The 18,039-nt window shown below is 51.1% G+C and overlaps 1 pseudogene; it reads right to left on the bottom strand.

Moving 5' to 3' along the window:
* Nucleotides 1–2,101: 2,101 nt before the first annotated feature.
* LOC148714331 (xanthotoxin 5-hydroxylase CYP82C4-like) lies at nucleotides 2,102–17,358 on the bottom strand (annotated as a pseudogene).
* Nucleotides 17,359–18,039: the final 681 nt, after the last annotated feature.

The raw sequence follows: 18,039 nt of genomic DNA, 5'->3' as shown, positions 1-18,039 counted from the left end.
CCTGCAATGGAAACATGATTTTAGGATCAACCATCGCCAATGGGGGGTTCTCACAAGTAGGATATTTACAAATTACAGTCCTCCATTCTGTTTCCTATCTTTACGTCCTGACCCTCTCCTCTTGCTCATACCCCCTCCCCCTCGTCCCCTGCAGGTTGAAATCGCTGCTTCGCATGCTTCTTGGTCCATCCCCTCTGATCATTTTCCGCAAGAATGTGGTATAATGACTCATCATTTGAACAACTAGAATATCAGGTATTTATCAACGGACGCCGCAAAATATTTTACGGGTTGTGGCTGAAGTTTGTATGCTATATTACCCTCGAGGGGTGAGCAGACATTTTGCTCTGCATACAAGGTTCTTCACATGATTGTTAGACTTCATGTAGCATAGCAACAGCTTGTCTTTTATAAAGCCTGGATTGTAGGGCTAAGGTATAGTTAATTAAATCAGGTCTATTGGGAAAGATGGTCATTAATAAGACCTATAAATCTGGTATACCTATGCAGGAATCCATTTCTAACATATAGTTATAAATAAAATTGGACTTGCTTGATGGATAGGACTCATAAAGAGGAGTCTATATATTACTGGGTTCAGGTCCCTCTTCGCACAGCTACAAAATCATAAAGATATTCTCCATCAAGTTCCTGGCTGGGGAGAAAATGGCCTGGCCATTCTTCTTTGAAGGTTTTGACATCGGTATACGGCATCAATAGATATGCTCTATCCTTACTCTATCATCCTGTTCATTCCATAATGAATCTTGACAATATGATTCTTATTTACATGGGGTATCAGAGCTTGGATTAATTTGTGATGGTCTATGGGCATAAAGAAAACCTTAATCTAGTTGCAAGAATACCATTCTTTTTCACTTTACCCTACCCCGCTCACTGCTCCTCAGGCTTAAAAAAATGCCTCCAAGGAGTGTTTAATAAACTTTCCTAATTTTTGGATTAAATAATTATCTAAATTTTGTGACGGCCCAAATCCTACATGAAGAAAATTCATGTTTTATATTTGATCTTGCAATCTGAATTTCTTGTCAGTGATTAATTGTGTAAATAATTTTTCTTGGGATTATTAAATATATTCTGTTTTCTCCATTAGGTTATGATTAGATAAAATCATGATGGCCTAGAATACCCTTCTCCCTCGTCCTTGTTAAATAATTATTTTGCTTCCAAGGTATAATCCGTGCTTTGATTGGTTAGTTCTTGGCTTAAGGTGATGGAATTGAGCCGCTCTAAAGTTATATGTTATTATCTTTGTTACTATCGGATTAGATAAAACCTAATTAAAGAATAGGTTAAACCTCCTTTCTTCCCATTGTTGTTTCTTGATTGCATGGGATTATATGGTGTTGATTCTATTCGGATTGAGATTTCTTAATGCTGAATTTAGTTTTACGTTATATTTACTTTGAATCCATGGTACGAGAGGAAAGAATCAAGAGAAAAATTGAAGGGGTCTTACACAGCCATTATGGTTACCTGATTTAAAAATTTTAGATTTTCGTGATTATTTCCACAGATAATATCTCTCAAACTTATGGTACATGCATTAATAATGACAGCAACATTCCCAAGTTCAGGCTTTTGGGAACTGTTTGGCAGGGATAAGAGATTTGGAAAACTTTGTCGCAAGTTTGGCAACAATTCAGATAAATAAATATTCAGAAAAATTCAGAAGAATTACAAATAAAGATTTATACTATTCTGTCTTTTTTTTATATTTTTTCTTAATGCCTTTTTGATCCTTGTAGTTTGCTACATGGCAGTCCCCTTCTCATGGAATGAGTATTGATTAAAGCCTTTACGGTTCCATGCAAGCAGCATTCATGAAAGAAACTAGCATGAATCTGCATTACTTGGAATCAGTCACAAGTGAAATTTAATTGCAAATAATTAATACGGTTGAATTAATGAAAATTTAAGAAAAGAAAGAATATAATTAAAAGGAAAGATAGAAATTACCGTAAGATGCGGTTGTAAGAGCAAAAAATCCTCACATTATAGGAAATTATTGGGTAATGCCCGCGCTACCTTTTTGCCACGTAATCAAGAAATTCAACTAATATCTTCTAGCTAGTCATTTTGAATGAGGTCACCCCCGCGTCTCTTGGAAAAAGCCTTGGTAGATTTTATGGGACTAGCATTAATTAGAAGTGTTTGTTAATCCATACATGCAGGATTCTTGAAAGAAACTTGCTTCCGCCAACATCATCATCAGTTGTCTCCATGCACAATCATTCATAAAGTATATCGGCTAGGCGCGGGCGGAGCAGGACCTCCAATGGAGTAGTATTGGGGTAAGGCAACCCAAGGTCATACGCCATCTCCAAAGGCCCACCACCTGGAGTCTCCAGCTCAAAGCCCTGGATCAGCCGAGCAAGGGTCAGGTGCATCACTTGGAGAGCGAAGGAGATCCCCGGGCATGACCTCCGGCCAGACCCGAAGGGGATGAGCTCGAAATGCTGGCCCCGGACGTCGACGCCGGCATGAGGCGCAGACAGGAACCTCTCAGGCCGAAGCTCATCAGGTTCGGGCCACACGCCGAGGTCTCGCTGCAGCTTCCACACATTGACGAGCAAGCGGGTGCCGGCGGGGACGTGGTAGCCACTTATCCGGCAGTCCGCCATGGCTTCATGGGGCACGAGCAACGGGGCAGCTGGGTGCAGGCGAAATACTTCTTTCACGATGGCTTGGAGGTAAACCAGGTTCTTGACATCGGATTCATCGCCGATCCTTGCCGACGACCGCATCTATCTCATCCTGGGCTTTCTTGAGCACCTGTGGATTGTTCACCAGGAGTGCAAGGGTCCAGGAGAGGGAGGTGGTTGTTGTGTCCGTGCCACCCATTATGAGAGCCTTCCAAAGGAAAAAGACTAAAACAAAAACCCACAACGAAGGGCCAACTGGATTTTGGCTCAGCTGGTTTAGAGACACACAATTTGGCATGTGGCTCTCTTTTCTTCTTCTACTACTTTTAATATTTGAGAAGTAAAATGAGAATCAATTTGTTTAGCATATGGTTGTTAAGTGTTTCAAGGTTAACAATCTCGATACAGGATATAGTATTGGTACCATGCTGATATATTGTTCGTACACTGGTACAAAGTCGAGTTAATGTACTAAGATTAGGTGTCCATCTCTTGAGTTTCAGTTTGGTATTGGAACCGTACGGTACTCTCGGTATGGGACAATAGTTTATTGGTGTATCAACCAAAACATCCGGTTGCTGTTTTAATTGAAACTAATTTGTGTCCATGGTTCAGCAAGCGGCTTATCCTAATGCTAGTCATTATAAATGAGAAGCATATTGCCTTCATATGGTGTGAAAATCTACTCCTAGGCATGGCTTGAGCTCAAGCCTTTTGTGAATGTTTGACCTAGGTAATTTTTTAAATTATATTTCTTCCAAGTATTTGGTGGTGCTATGCATATCAGATTTGGTGCTATGACTCCACAATAGATTTGTTGGTGGCTCTGGCATCAGAAATTCCAAACATAATCTCCTACATGGAGATGCATGTAACATTTTCCAACTCAGCAGCTTAATTATGTATATCAATTATCTGATTTAGACACAACTGCTAGACACCGCAGAAACATCAAATTTCATTTAGCAAAGCTCAGGAATTTTGAAATGATAGAGCCAAAAAAACCTCCTCATAATAATCATCTACCGAGCAAATAAATCAACATCATCTACATTGGGAAAGCAACTATGAGGCACAACCAAAACAATCCTCAAAATAATTAGCAAATCCAGGATAATTTTCTGACTCGATGCGGACTATCTTGGCCACTACGAATAGGGCTGAACAAGGTTCAGGAGTAAGATTAATCATATTGGAAAGTCGAGTCGTAAGCCAAACTTTCGAAGACCATAACTTGTTCATACGACGTTCGATTAAGATGATTTTTTTTTTAAATTCAATATATTTTTTTTGAGATCTATGCTTTTTGGTATCTGTAGCGATCAAGCCCAAATTTCAACTTTTGGGGCGTGAAACAGGCTGGTCAAATCGGAGGTTTCTTTTTCAAGTAAGACTTTAATTGAGCGCAGCTCTCTATTCGAGAAGAATCAGACGAAATAACAGGCGACAAAATTGATATAAAAGTTGAGATTTATCTTCTAAAATTTTTTAAAGAAATAAAAACAATTAGAGGGAGTTATGAACAATACCAGAGAAGTAGCTTTAATAACGGTGTCCGCGTTCGATTCAGAGAACTCAGCATCTTCCACTATTGATAGCATCACGTCCATGAAATCTTGGGGAGTGTTGCTGGAAATTGGACCCGGGGGCGGTCGTCGGTCGAGGAGGGGGAGCGGCAGGTGGACACAGGGGAGTGGCGGTCCGTCGGCGGGCGGCGTCCTCCGTCGGGGTGCCTGCAGAAAAGCCGGTGGCCGGGTTTTCCAGCGCCGAACCTCCGATGCTTAAGTCAGAGGGGGGCAATCTGTGTTTAAAGGAGAAAGAGGAGAACAGTATTTTTTGAGTTTTCTGTGTCCAACCCCCCTTTAAGAAGCAAGGGTTCCCTTTTATAGGGGGTCGGTTTACCTGTGATGTGATGGGGCGAGACCGTCGTACGGCTCGGCATGTTGCTTGGACTGGCACACGATCGGGTGAATCATTGCATTGATGTCGGAGGTAAGGCCGAGATCAGAGACCTATCACGGTTGACTGGACTCCGCTGAGCTGATTTGCCGTGGAGAGACGTGGGTTCGTAGATAGTAGGAGCAATGCGCATTAATTGTTGAGTAAGCCGGAGGTGCGCATTAATTGTTGAGTAAGCAGGAGATTCGCATTAATTGTTGAGTAGGCCGGAGATTCGCATTAATTGTTGAGTGAACCGGGGGTTTGCAGAGGTCATGCGTAATAAATGCTGGGGCAGTGGCAGGATATGGCCCTTGGCCGGACCTCAGAGGGGTACGGCCGTAGTAGGTGGTCGACAAGGACAGACCTCTGTGGTCGGGAATTCTCCAGGTCGGAGGTTCTGAGGTCGGACGTTCCGAGGTCGGACGCCGACCTCAGACGTCCAAGGTCGGCGGCTATGCGGCCTTTTAGAGGCGGGGTTACTATATTGCTGGGGGGAAAAACCGTATTCCCCCAACACTACCCCCCGACTTCCGAGTTCGAGCGGCTTGCAAGCTCGGACGTGGGAAGTAGAAGTTGTCATTGTGGTTATTGAAGCCGAAGGGGATCACGCACCCTTACGCACCTTGAAGCTTTTATAACGGAGTCTGCGCCCTTTGGCCCTTCGAGATCGCTCTACATGGTGAACTTATAACGGGGTCTGCGTCCTTACGCATCCCGAAGCAGCTACAACGGGGACAGCGCCCTTTGGATCTCCGAGATCGCTTCGTACGACGAACTCATGATGAGGGTCCCTGGGCCCAATGGGGCGGCGCCTCGATCTCGTGGTCGAGGCCCCCCTCTTAAATAGGTACGCCGTTTCGCGCCTCAAAATGAACACGCGGCATGATCCGAGGTCGGATGTTTCTGAGCTCGTATTGGCAGGATAGTGATCTGGGGAGGCTGAGGTTACATCGGCACTCCACGTGTCCCTGAGGCTTATTAAATGAAGGGAGTGGGGGTGACGTCCGCTCGTCTTTCAAGGTGGTCCGGTTTTGCGGACCCATGATGAGGCCGTGAGATTCGATGGGACGGCGCTTCGATTTTGTACCCGACTTATTGATCTGGAGTGAATGCGGTGCTTCGGCTTCCGAGGCCGACACGTGGCGCAATCCAGACGAGGGGTGGGAACCGAAACCGCCGATTTGGGCCGTCAGGGGGGTCTATATAAACCCCACGAATCTGCCCTAAGAGTTCTATTTGGTTGCCTTTTGTTTTTGCCGTTTCCTCCTTCACTCCACCTTTCGACCAAATCTTGCCGACGGTGCCCGGAGCGATTTCCGGCGACTTTTCCGTAGGTTTCCACCCTGTGTTAGCTAGGGTTCCTCTTCCTCCTCCTCCTTACTCCCTTTATCTTTAGTTTATTTCATTTCTCTGTAAATGGGTCTTGGTCCAGATGAGGTGGGGTCGAGTTTGTCGGGGGAGGAGTTGGAGTTAATCCGCTCCCAGTTCTTCTTCCAGCCCAGGTTTCGTCTCGAAACTGCGGGGCCGGAGGATAGGGTGACGCGGCCACCCCCAGGTCGGATCGCGATCCATCGCGAGACGCTCTGGGCCGGTCTGCGGTTCCCTGTTCACGAGTTCGTGAACAACTTGCTGATAGAGTATCAACTCATTCCAGCACAGCTTGCTCCAAACTCGTGGAGGACCATAATCGGGTTCTTGTCCTTGTGTCTTGCGCACGGGATCCCGACCTCGGTGAGTATTTTCCGCCGGTGTTTTTTATTAAAGAAAAACCCGGCGGATGCGGGGTGGCTATACTTCGCCTTTCGGGGCGGTATGTCACTCTTTCAGGGTGCCCCTTCCTCTATTCATGAGTGGAAGGGGAAATTTTTCTTTCTTGCGTCCGAGGTGCTGTGGGGGTTCAACCCGAGGTGGGGGCACCCTCGGTTGAAAGCTCTCAACAGGCTCTCCGAGCCCTCAGAGAGGGAGCTGAGGGTCTTGGACTCCCTACGGACCCTCGGAAAGGGGTTCAACCTAACCGAGCTCCTACGGGAGGACGCCTTGGCGAGCGTGGGCTGGAGTTCGGCGCGCCCCGAGGGTAAGAGTAGTCGCATCGCTTTGTTTTTATCTGTTTTCTCTTCTTACTAACATTGGTCTGACACTTAAGAAAATTTTTGGTTTCAGACATCTCCCACATGCCGACCAGCAACACGTCCCTCTTCTCTCGACTGAAGAGGCGGGAGGCCGAGGCCGGGGGGGCTATTCCCCAACCTCGGAAGAAGTCGAGGTCGGCCGGTGCTTCCACATCGGCCGGGATGGGAGGCCCGGAGGCGGGGGCCTTCGTAGTTGATCAGGGGCGGACACGGGCCGCCGGCGACGCGGGCCCAGCGGCCCCTCTCTGTCCCGCCCCCGTCGCCCAGCGGGGGGGGGGGAGGGGCGACCGTAATCCACTTACGGTGCCCGGGGCCTGAGCCGACTAGAGGCCCCGAAATCAGAGGCCCCGAGGTCCCTAGCTCGGACGAGCCGAGCTCTTCAAGGGTCCTTAGGGAGGAGTCGGCCGAGCCAGGGTCCCCACTCCTCGAGGGGAGCTCGGCCATCCATGATGCCGATGTTGCACGCGCCGTGTTTCGGCGTGCGATGCTTCCAGCGGACCGGGCCGAGTTCCGGAACTTGCCGCTGGAAGAGATTGTCGACGGTACCTACCGCAATACCGCTCAGGTAAGCTACTTTCCCAATTTTTCTTAGGCTATTGGCGAACATGTTATATGTTTTTCAACTCGTAATCGCTTTACCCTTTTTCTCTTGCAGCACATCAACGAAGTCGACACCCTGGTATTCATTGCCCAAGGGTGTCAAGAAGAGACTCGGCAAGTCAGCCGGCAATTGGAGCTGGCTAAGAAGAAGATTGCCGAGTTGGGGGCGGCGCTGGCCGAGGCCGAGGCGCGGAGGGAGGCCACTGAGGCCGGGCGCCTTGCAATGGTCGAGGTGCTTGAGGAAGAAAGGGCTGCCCACTCCTTGGCCAAGTCAGCTCTGCGCGCCTCGGAGGCGCGCCTGGGGGAGGTCCAATCCGAGGTCGCGGGACTCAGGTACGAGGGCGGGGTCCTGCGCCTCAAGGTCGAGCAACTGGAGGCTCGAGAAAGGAGGGCGCTCGAGCGAGCCGAACATGCCGTAGACTCCTTCAAAGAATTGGAGGAGTTTCGCGACATGTTAGAGGAGGAAACCGTCGACGGGTTCCTCCGAGGCTTCGAGAACTTCCGGAGGCAGATGGCCCGATTCTGCCCCCAGCTCGATCTTTCAACGGTTCGCCCGAGGATGAGGCTGGGTTATAACTCCGATTCTGACGACGTTCCCGCCGCCCTGGCATCCGAGGTGGAGTCGGCCGAGTTGGACGCAGCCGAGCCTGCGGTGGCGGTGGCCGAGTTAGAGGGGGTTTTCGAGGCACCCGCCGAGGCCCCTGCCGCAGACCCCGAGCCCGTGCCCGCTGAAGACCCTCCAGTCATCGCCATAGATGACCCCGAGGGTGACGCCGGCGCGACCGCCGCCCCTTAGGACTTAGATTTATTTCTTCTTTCCATTGTAATCGAGGTCGGCCTTCAATTCTGTACTTAGCCTTTTGGCATTTCATCAATGAAAAATTCCTTTTGTCACTTCGCGCTTATCTCTCTTTGTCTTCCTTTGTTGTAAACGAGGCCGGGAGTTTAACTTATTGTTTTACCGACCCTTAACATAGCTTTCGAGCTACTTGATAAAGGCATGTTCTTTTTTGATTATGTTTCGCTTTCCTAAGTTCTGATTACACTAACCAGAGGGAGCTCCGAGCTTAGATTCTTAGGAAACTTTCCTAAGTCCTGCAGCTCGGACTTGAAGATTGCAGAGGTCGCCGTGTTTAGCTTTTGGATTTTTGAGGCACCGAGCTCGGGCCTCAGGCCTCCGAGTGGGGCCGTGCTAGACTTGCATAGGCCGCTATCTGGGAGTTTCGCCGAGCTTTCGAGCTCGGCTTTTGGACTGTAGGTCTATAAAAAGGTTAGTGCTGTCCCCCGATGGGGAGCCAATAATCAAATCGTCGTCAGGGCTTTCATAGTTATCGCCCTCGGACCACGCCGAGATTTCGGCGAGCGGGGTCGGAACCTGTAGAGGATACCTCGATCTTCTTGAGCTCGATCAGTACGCCCGCGGTCGAGGTTATCTTCATAGGTCGATATTGGAGTCTGTGTATGGGGGCCGAATTGGGCCCTTGTTTACGAAGGCTTACATAAGTTGTCGTGGAGGTTCAGTAGACGGAGCATGCATAAGGTCAGTGGGAGATTAGTCTTAAACCGACTTGTAGGAGCAATCCGACTTTGGCCAAAATAAGGTCTCGATTTTAGTCGGGATTTTGCTGGCAACACGTAGATAAATATAACAAGGCGAGCATCAAGTGGGATGTACCTTTTGCATTTCCAAAGTTGCGCTCCTCGTAGCGGAGTGGGTTGCCTTATTTCCTTGCCGACTTTCGGAGTCATTCTTTGACTTTCGAAGAACTCGGGCTTCTTACGAACCCGATGGCGCCCGCCGAGGTTGAGGGGGTTTGGGAATGCTCCATTAATCTGCGACTCTTCCCGAGGTCGAGGGAGTTTGGGACTCTACGGTCGACCCTCGGGGCATTCCGACCTTAGTCGAGGAATCTTGCGTCAGGTCGATGGGTCTGGGAACGCTCTATCGATCTGCGATACATCCCGAGGTCGAGGGAGTTTGGGACTCTACGGTCGAACCTCGGGGCATCCCGACCTTAGTCGAGAAATCGTGCGCCAGGTCGATGGGTCTGGGAACGCTCTATCGACCTGTGACGCTTTCCGAGGTCGAGGGAGTTTGGGACTCTACGGTCGACCCTCGGGGCATCTCGATCTTAGTCGAGGAACCGTACGTCAGGTCGATGGGTCTGGGAATGCTCTATCGACCTGCGACGCTTTCCGAGGTCGAGGAAGTTTGGGACTCTACGGTCGATCCTCGGGGCATCTCGACCTTAGTCGAGGAACCGTACGTCAGGTTGATGGGTCTGGGAACGCTCTATCGACCTGCGACGCTTTTCGAGGTCGAGGAAGTTTGGGACTCTACGGTCGACCCTCGGGGCATCCCAACCTTAGTCGAGGAATCATACGTTAGGTCGATGGGTCTGGGAACGCTCTATCGACCTGCGACGCTTTCCGAGGTCGAGGGAGTTTGGGACTCTACGGTCGACCCTCGGGGCATCCCGACCTTGTCGGGGAATCTTGCGCTAAGTCGATACTTTATCGTCCTGCGACACTTCCCGAGGTCGAGGGAGTTTGGGACTCTACGGTCGAGCCTCGAGGCATCCCGACCTTAGTCGAGGAATCTGAGGATCACAAACGACCTGACATTAGAAGAGATAATCATAATCATTGAAATGGACGAATCATTATAAAAAGGAGACTGAGTCCATGTTCCTGATTGCCTAGAACCCTTAGGGGTTTCATTGGTAGTACATTCATAGATTCTCGGAGTTCCAGCTTCGCGGAATTGGAGTCCCTTCGAGAGATTTCAACTTGTATGCTCTGGGCCGTTGTACTCGGGCGATTTGATACGACCCTTCCCAATTTGGGGCGAGCTTTCCCTGCTCAGTTGGCTGAGAAGCCTCGGCTCTCCTGAGGACGAGGTCCCCTACTTTGAAGAGCTTGGGCTTGACTCTGGAGTTGTAGTATTGGGCCGTTTTCTGTTGGTATCTTGCCATACGGACCCGGGCGACCTCTCGTGTCTCTTCAACGAGATCCAGATTATTCCTGAGTCGGAAAGAGTTGGAGTCGGGGTCGTAGTGCTCCACCCTTGAAGAAGGGAGGCCGATTTCCAGCGGGATGACAGCCTCTGTGCCATACGCTAGGTTGAAGGGGGTCTCTCCTGTGGGCAATCGAAACGTAGTCCGGTATGCCCAGAGGACGTTGTACAAGTCCTCGACCCACTGTCCTTTGGATCGATCGAGCCTAGCCTTGAGTCCCTGCAAAATGGTACGATTAGTTACCTCAGTTTCTCCGTTTGTCTGGGAATGGGCGACCGAGGTGAAGCGGTGGTCGATGCCGAGCTCGGAGCAAAATTCTCTGAAGTGGACGTTGTCGAACTGCCGACCATTGTCAGATATAAGGATACAGGGGAGTCCGAATCTGCAGATTATAGACTTCCACACGAAGTTCCGCATCTTTTGCTCGGTGATTCGGGCCACAGGTTCAGCTTCAACCCATTTGGTGAAGTAGTCGATGGAGACGACCAGAAATTTTCTTTGCCCGGTGGTCAGAAAAAAGGGTCCCAGAATGTCGATCCCTCACTGGGCAAACGGCCAGGGGGCGATGATTGAAGTTAGCAGGGCCGAAGGTCGGCGTTGGATGTTGGCGTTCCGTTGGCACCGGTCGCACTTCCGAACGAAGTCCGTCGCATCCTTCTAGAGCGTGGGCCAGTAATATCCTTGTCGCAGGATCTTATGGGCTAACGCCCGACCTCCCAGGTGATTTTCGCAAATTCCTTCATGGACCTCTCGAAGGGCATAGTCGCCTCAGAGGGGCGGAGACATCTGAGAAGGAGAAGTGAATGATCGACGATAGAGCCTGTTTTCATACAGGACATACCGGAAAGCTTGGCGCCTGATCCGGCGAGCCTCTGTCTCATCATGAGGGAGGGTTCCGTCCTGGAGATAGCGGATGAACCCGTCGATCCAGCTCGGCTCGAAGTCGATGCACATGGTGGGTTCGGGTTCCTCCGTGCTGGGTATCTGAAGATACTCGAGCGTTGTCTTCTTGGAAAGCTCACTCATGCGGGAGGTCGCTAGTTTAGAGAACTGGTCCGTCCTGAGATTCTCCGCTCTGGGAATGTGCTGGATGCTGAAAGAGCCTAAGGCAGACGTGAGTTCCCGCACTTTTTGGAGATATTTCTGCATCGATAGCTCTTTTGCTTCAAAGTCTCCCTGGACTTGGCTCACTATCAGCTGGGAATCGCTGAAGGCCTTCAGATCTTCCACTTTCAGTTTCTTTGCCAATTTGAGCCCAGCAATGAGCGCCTCGTACTCTGCCTCATTGTTTGAGGCCGGAAACTCGAGGCGTAAGGCTTGCTCGGCCACCATTCCATCCGGGCTGGTGAGGATGAGTCCAGCTCCGCTACCCCCCGAAGTTGAGGACCCGTCCGAATATAGGACCCATGGTAGCCTCGGGGTTCCCTCCATAGGTGCAGACGGTAGCTCGGGGTCGTCAGGCAAGGTGCATTCCACGAGAAAGTCGGCGAGTATTTGAGCTTTAATGGCCGGCCTGGGCCGATTTTCGAGGTCGAACTCTCCGAGCTCGACCGCCCACTTGGCGATCCTCCCCGCACGATCCGACCTTTGCAATATCTGCTTCATAGGCTAGTCGGTCAGTATGACTATTGTATGTGCTTGAAAATAAGGCCGGAGTCTCCGAGCCGAGATGATAAGGGCAAAAATTGTCTTCTCAAGTTTAGAGTATCAGGTCTCAGCATCCCTGAGGATCCGGCTGATGTAGTAGACCGGCTTTTGGAGCTTGTCCTCTTCCCGGACCAGGACTGAGCTTACTGCTACCGGGGAGACGGCCAGGTATAAGTAAAGAACTTCGTCCCGCCGAGGCTTGGTGAGTAGCGGGGGAGAGGCCAGAAGGCGCCTGAGTTCTTCAAAGGCCTCCTGGCATTCTTCTGACCACAAGAAGTCCTTTGGCCGCTTAAGGATCTTGAAGAATGGGAGGCAGCGCTCAGCCGATCGGGAGACAAATCTCCCCAAGGCGGCAACCCGTCCGGTAAGCCGCTGCACTTTTTTGACTGTCTTTGGAGGCGTCATCTCTTGCAGCGCTCGGATTTTCTCGGGGTTGGCTTCAACTCCGCGCTGCGTCACTATGAAACCCAAAAATTTGCCTGAGGTAACTCCGAACGCGCACTTTGCTGGGTTGAGCTTCATCCGGTACCTCCTGAGCTTGGAGAATGTTTCGTTGAGGTCAGCTACATGGTGCTCCGCCACTCGGCTCTTCACCAATATGTCATCCACGTAGACTTCCATATTTCGGCCGATCTGATCCTCAAAAATTTGGCTGACCAGCCTCTGATATGTGGCTCCGGCGTTCTTCAGACCGAAAGGCATCACCTTGTAGCAATAGGTGCCCTTGTCGGTGATGAAGGCCGTCTTCTCCTCGTCTTCTGGCGCCATTCGGATTTGATTGTATCCTGAGAAGGCATCCATGAAGGTCAGCAATTGATGTCCTGAGGTGGAATCGACGAGCTGGTCGATGCTTGGAAGGGGGAAACTATCCTTCGGACAAGCCTTGTTCAGGTCAGTGTAGTCCACGCACATGCGCCATTTTTCATTGGCCTTCTTCACGAGGACTATGTTGGCGAGCCAGTCTGGGTAGGAGACCTCCCGGATGAAGCCAGCTTCAAGGAGTTTATCCACTTCCTCGGCTGCAGCTCGTTGTCGTTTCAGGGCGGAGCTCCTCTTTTTCTGCTTCACAGGTCTGCTGGTCGGCTTCACCTGGAGTCGATGGACCATGACCTCAGGGTCAATTTCTGGTACATCGGCGGGCGACCAGGCGAAGACATCAGCATTGTCCCGCAGAAAGCTGATGAGGTGATCCCTCTCGCGGACGCCAAGGCCGGAGCCGACCTGCACAGTTAGCTCGGGAAAATTTTCTCGTAGAGGAACTTGAACGAGAAGCTCACTGGGCTCTACTTGCTTCTTCCAGATGTCGTCCCTTGCGTCCAGGGTTTCTATGGGTAGCGAGGGGCCCGTTGCCTGAGTCGGCGCCTCAGTTGGTTGCTTCACTCTGTGAGCCGCCATGTAGCACTGCTTGGCGGCCAGCTGATCCCCGCGGACCTCGCCTACTCCTTAGCCGGTGGGGAATCGCATGAGTAGATGGCGGGTTGAGACCACGGCTCGGAGGGCATTTAGCCCCGGTCGCCCAAGGATGGCGTTGTAGACTGAGGGCAGACGGACCACAAGAAAGTCCGTCCTCACAGTGCTTTCCTGAGGGGCGAGGCCGACCGTAACAAGAAAGCTGACCTCGCCCTCGACTGGGACCGGGTCTCTGGTAAACCCGACCAGTGGGGCATTAATTTTTCGGAGCTGTCCTTCTGGTAACCCCATTTTTTGGTAGGCATGGTAGTACAAAATGTTGGCTGAACTTCCATTGTCAACTAGGACATGTTTTACATCAAATTTATTTACAATCATGGAGATGACCACAGCGTCATCGTGGGGGGTCTCAACCCCTTCCAAATCCTCGTCCGAGAACGAAATGACTTCAGCAGTGCGCGGGCGCTTCGGGGAGACTCTTTGGGCTGATCCTCCGCCGAGGCTCCTCCGATTATATTGATGGTGCCGGCGATAGGCCTATTGTCGTCCGGATTTTCGGGCAATGTGGCGTTTTCCGCTGGCCTCCTTTCCTCACGTCGGTTCCTTACGAACCGATTGAGTACTCTACGGCGAATAAGTGCCTCTATCTCGTCCCGGAGCTGAAAGCAATCCTCCGTGTCGTGCCCGCGGTCTCGGTGGAAGCGGCAGTACTTCCTGGGATTGCGGGGAACTCCTGTATCCCGCATAGGAGGCGGAGGTCGGAAGAAGTCCCGACCTTCGATTTCCATCAAGATCTCGGCCCGGGGAGCATTGACAGGTGTATAATTCTCGTACCTCCCCGGGTACGTCCGAGGCCGCGGTGGGGACCTTGGTCGAGGTGGGGTCCTCTGTTGAGGTTGTCCCCGCTGCCGAGGCGGGCTTCTTAGTCGGAGGAGGTTCTTCTCTCGGCGGGGGGATCGGCTTCTTTGGCGGCCGCGCTCCTCGCGGCGTTTCTTCTGCCTCCTTGAGGCGGGCTCAATCGCACCCCGCCTGGAGGCGATTGCCTCCTCGGCCTTAGCATACTTCCGAGCTCGGGCCAGCATCTCGGTGAAGTCGGCCGGAAAGCTCTTCTTGATAGAGAAGAGGAATCGATAAGAGCGAGCCCCAGTCTTTAGAGCCGACATGGCTATTGACTGGTTCAGCTCGCGAACTTCCCACGTGGCGGCGGTAAAACGGTCTAGATACTCCTTGAGGGATTCTCCCTCCTTCTGCTTGATATCCAGGAGGGAATCCGACGTCCGCCGTTGGCGTCGGCTGACAGCAAAATTGGTAGCAAACTGCTTGCCGAGTTGCTCGAAGGAAGATACCGTGCTCGGCTTTAGTCTAGAAAACCAAAGCCGAGCCGTCCCTCGAAGTGTTGCCGGGAAGGCCTTACAAAGTACGGCCTTCGAGGATCCTTGTAGGGCCATGAGAGCTCGGTAGCTCTCCAAGTGGTCGAGGGGATCGGTGATTCCGCTGTAGGGCTCTACTTGAGGCATCTTGAACCTCGCGGGGACCGGCTCATCCTCGATCTGGCGGGAGAAGGGGGACTTAGTGGTGAATTCAAAATCCCCCTCTTGTCTTGCCTTCTTACTGTGGAGCGCTTCGATCTGGCGCTCCAAGTGCTCGACTTTCCTGTCGAGCTCCCCAACCCGTGGAATCGTCACCGTGGTTTGCTCCGGCTCGCAGTGATCTGGGGCTGATTCGGCTTCAGAGGGTTGGGGTCTTCTGTTGAGTCCTTCCCCCGGCATCTCTCTCTGGGGGGAGGCCCGCCCTTCATTGTTGGCCTTGGAGGAGCCATGAAGGTTCTGGCCTGGGAGAATCGGGCCGTTGGGAGGAAACTCCGGCAAGATCTGGGCCTGCGGGGGGAGCGTTGGTAAGGCTTCCTCGCGCCGCAGGCCTTGAACGGCAGCGGCCAGGGCCTGGACTTGCTGCACCAGAGCATTGAATTGCTCCGGCTGGACCTGAGGAACCGGGTCAGCCGGAGTAGGCGAATTCTGGACGGAGTGTCCAGGACTTTGTGGGGGACGCCGGGAGATATTGGAGGCTCCCTTACTTCTCAACTTCATGATCGCGACTCGGGCCCTTCCTCTAGTGCCAACTGTTGCTGAAAATTGGACCCGGGGGCGGTCGTCGGTCGAGGAGGGGGAGCGGCAGGTGGACACAGGAAAGTGGCGGTCCGTCGGCGGGCGGCGTCCTCCGTCGGGGTGCCTGCAGAAAAGCCGGTGGCCGGGTTTTCCGGCGCCGGCCCTCCGATGCTTAAGTCAGAGGGGGGCAATCTGTGTTTAAAGGAGAAAGAGGAGAACAGTATTTTTTGAGTTTTCTATGTCCAACCCCCCTTTGAGAAGTAAGGGTTCCTTTTTATAGGGGGGTCGGTTTACTTGTGATGTGATGGGGCGAGACCGTCGTACGGCTCGGCATGTTGCTTAGACTGGCACACGATCGGGTGAATCATTGCATTGATGTCAGAGATAAGGCCGAGATCAGAGACTTATCACGGTTGACTGGACTCCGCGGAGCTGATTTGCCGTGGAGAGCCGTGGGTCCGTAGATAGTAGGAACCATGCGCATTAATTGTTGAGTAAGCCGGAGGTGCGCATTAATTGTTGAGTAAGCCGGAGATTCGCATTAATTGTTGAGTAGGCCGGAGATTCGCATTAATTGTTGAGTGAACCGGGAGTTTGCAGAGGTCATGCGTAATAAATGCTGGGGCAGTGGCAGGATATGACCCTCGGCCGGACCTCGGAGGGGTACGGCCGTAGTAGGTGGTCGACAAGGACAGACCTCTGGGGTCGGAAATTCTCCAGGTCGGAGGTTCTGAGGTCGGACGTTCCGAGGTCGGACGCCGACCTCAGTCGTCCAAGGTCGGCGGCTATGCGGCCTTTTAGAGGCGGGGTTACTATATTGCTGGGGAAAAACCGTATTCTCCCAACAGGGAGCACCAGTAGCCCTGCCAGAAGGTCGCCTTTGTCGATGCTCCTCGAGCAATCCAGTCATGAAAGAATCCGCTTCTTGAGCAGCCGACTTCATTGAGCTCTCATGTCCCCGCCAATCCATCCACTTGAGGAAGGGGAACATGTCAGACGCCACAAACGCATCCAGAAGGCCGAAGATCCGGCTGATGGCCTTCCGAAACCGCCATGCCTAATCCGAGCCTGCACCCGAGCCGAAGTAACGCTTCCCAGCCACAACTCTAACCACTATGTTGTAGGCCAGATCCCCCAGCCATTGTTTCATCTCCACCCTGACCGGTCTTCCGTTGTTCCTGAGCCACAGCTCATGCAGGTCTCTCATGCATGTGTCCATCTCCGTGGATCGGACATACTTGAGAGTCTCGAGACGGGCGTTTGAGAGAAGCTCTACCATCAATATCTTGCGGATCGAGCGCCAGTAGGAACCGTAAGGTGCGAAGCCTACCATGGCATAGTTGTAGCCCATATGCTTCCCGGCGGCGTTGCCGGGACGGGTAGCGAAGACTTTGTCATTGGTAGCGAGGCACTCCTTTGCTGCCTCCCAGCTATTGACGATGAGCGTGCGACGCATACCGAAATGAAGCATAAAGACTCGCCCATATTTATCAGCCATATCTCAGAACACATGGGCGAGGGGCTTTCGCCTCCTGAGGAGATGAAGGTGGCCGATTATGGGCAAGGCACCTGATGGTTTGGGGGGCTCCTTAACCCTAGTTTTCTTACTCATAATCCTTTCAATCCATAGATGATATAGGGAAACAAAGGCAATCAGCACAACAACAAATTGCAGCTGAAGGATAAAATCCATATGTAGAAACCTGAAAGTAATGATAGATTGCTGGAGATCCTTTTTTTTTTTTTTGTGTGAGTGAGAAAGGAAGGCACCTGCACTATAATTTTCTAGGTTCTAATACTTGAGGATGCGCCATCCAGATCTAGAACCTTTAGTTGCTAAACAGAGAGGTATCACTAGGAGTATCATCAGAGATGCATGTAACTGAACAAGAAGACAGAAAGAAGGAAAGGAAAACCCATCACGTCTTTTCTACCACGCAGATTCAAAGCTTATCTGTCGTGTCTTTGTTGGCTTTGTCTAAGTGAACGAATCTAAATTCTCTCTTGCAACAGTCAGCCCATAATAATGAGACCTCGTCCACTTGGCTTCGATATAAAATTTAGAGTAGAATAATAAAGAAAAGGGAGCCCTATTTAATTTGGAGCAGGAGTTTATTTACATACCCTGTTCAACCCTGTTTGACTTGAACGGTTATTTACATACCCTCGTACCCACTTTCGCCTCACCGATAGGTTTGCCGATCACCATTAGACCACCATTGGTTCCTTTTTCTCTTGCCTCACGATGTTCACTAAAGATTCTGTTGGAAATTATGTCCTAAATCCAATCAATTGTTGATTGTAAATGTATTTGAATCAATTATAAATAACATGGTATTTATTCATCACCAGAACATCTTCACAAACTCCGATGTGATGAAGTCCTTAGGACTGCTTTGTGTAATGAAATATGATTTTGTCACACAGGTCCTTAAATGTTCATGACCGTATGATATACTATTAATAGGACGATAGTATTATCGGGCGTAGGTCATTGTGTATCATATTTGTTGGTTGTCTTCCA

The sequence above is a fragment of the Phoenix dactylifera genome, chromosome 3, assembly GCF_051530095.1.
Source record: "Phoenix dactylifera cultivar Ajwa chromosome 3, Ajwa_hap1_PhDact_Kaust_v1.1, whole genome shotgun sequence".
Taxonomy (NCBI): domain Eukaryota; kingdom Viridiplantae; phylum Streptophyta; class Magnoliopsida; order Arecales; family Arecaceae; genus Phoenix; species Phoenix dactylifera.
This window is presented reverse-complemented; position numbering and strand designations above follow the sequence as displayed.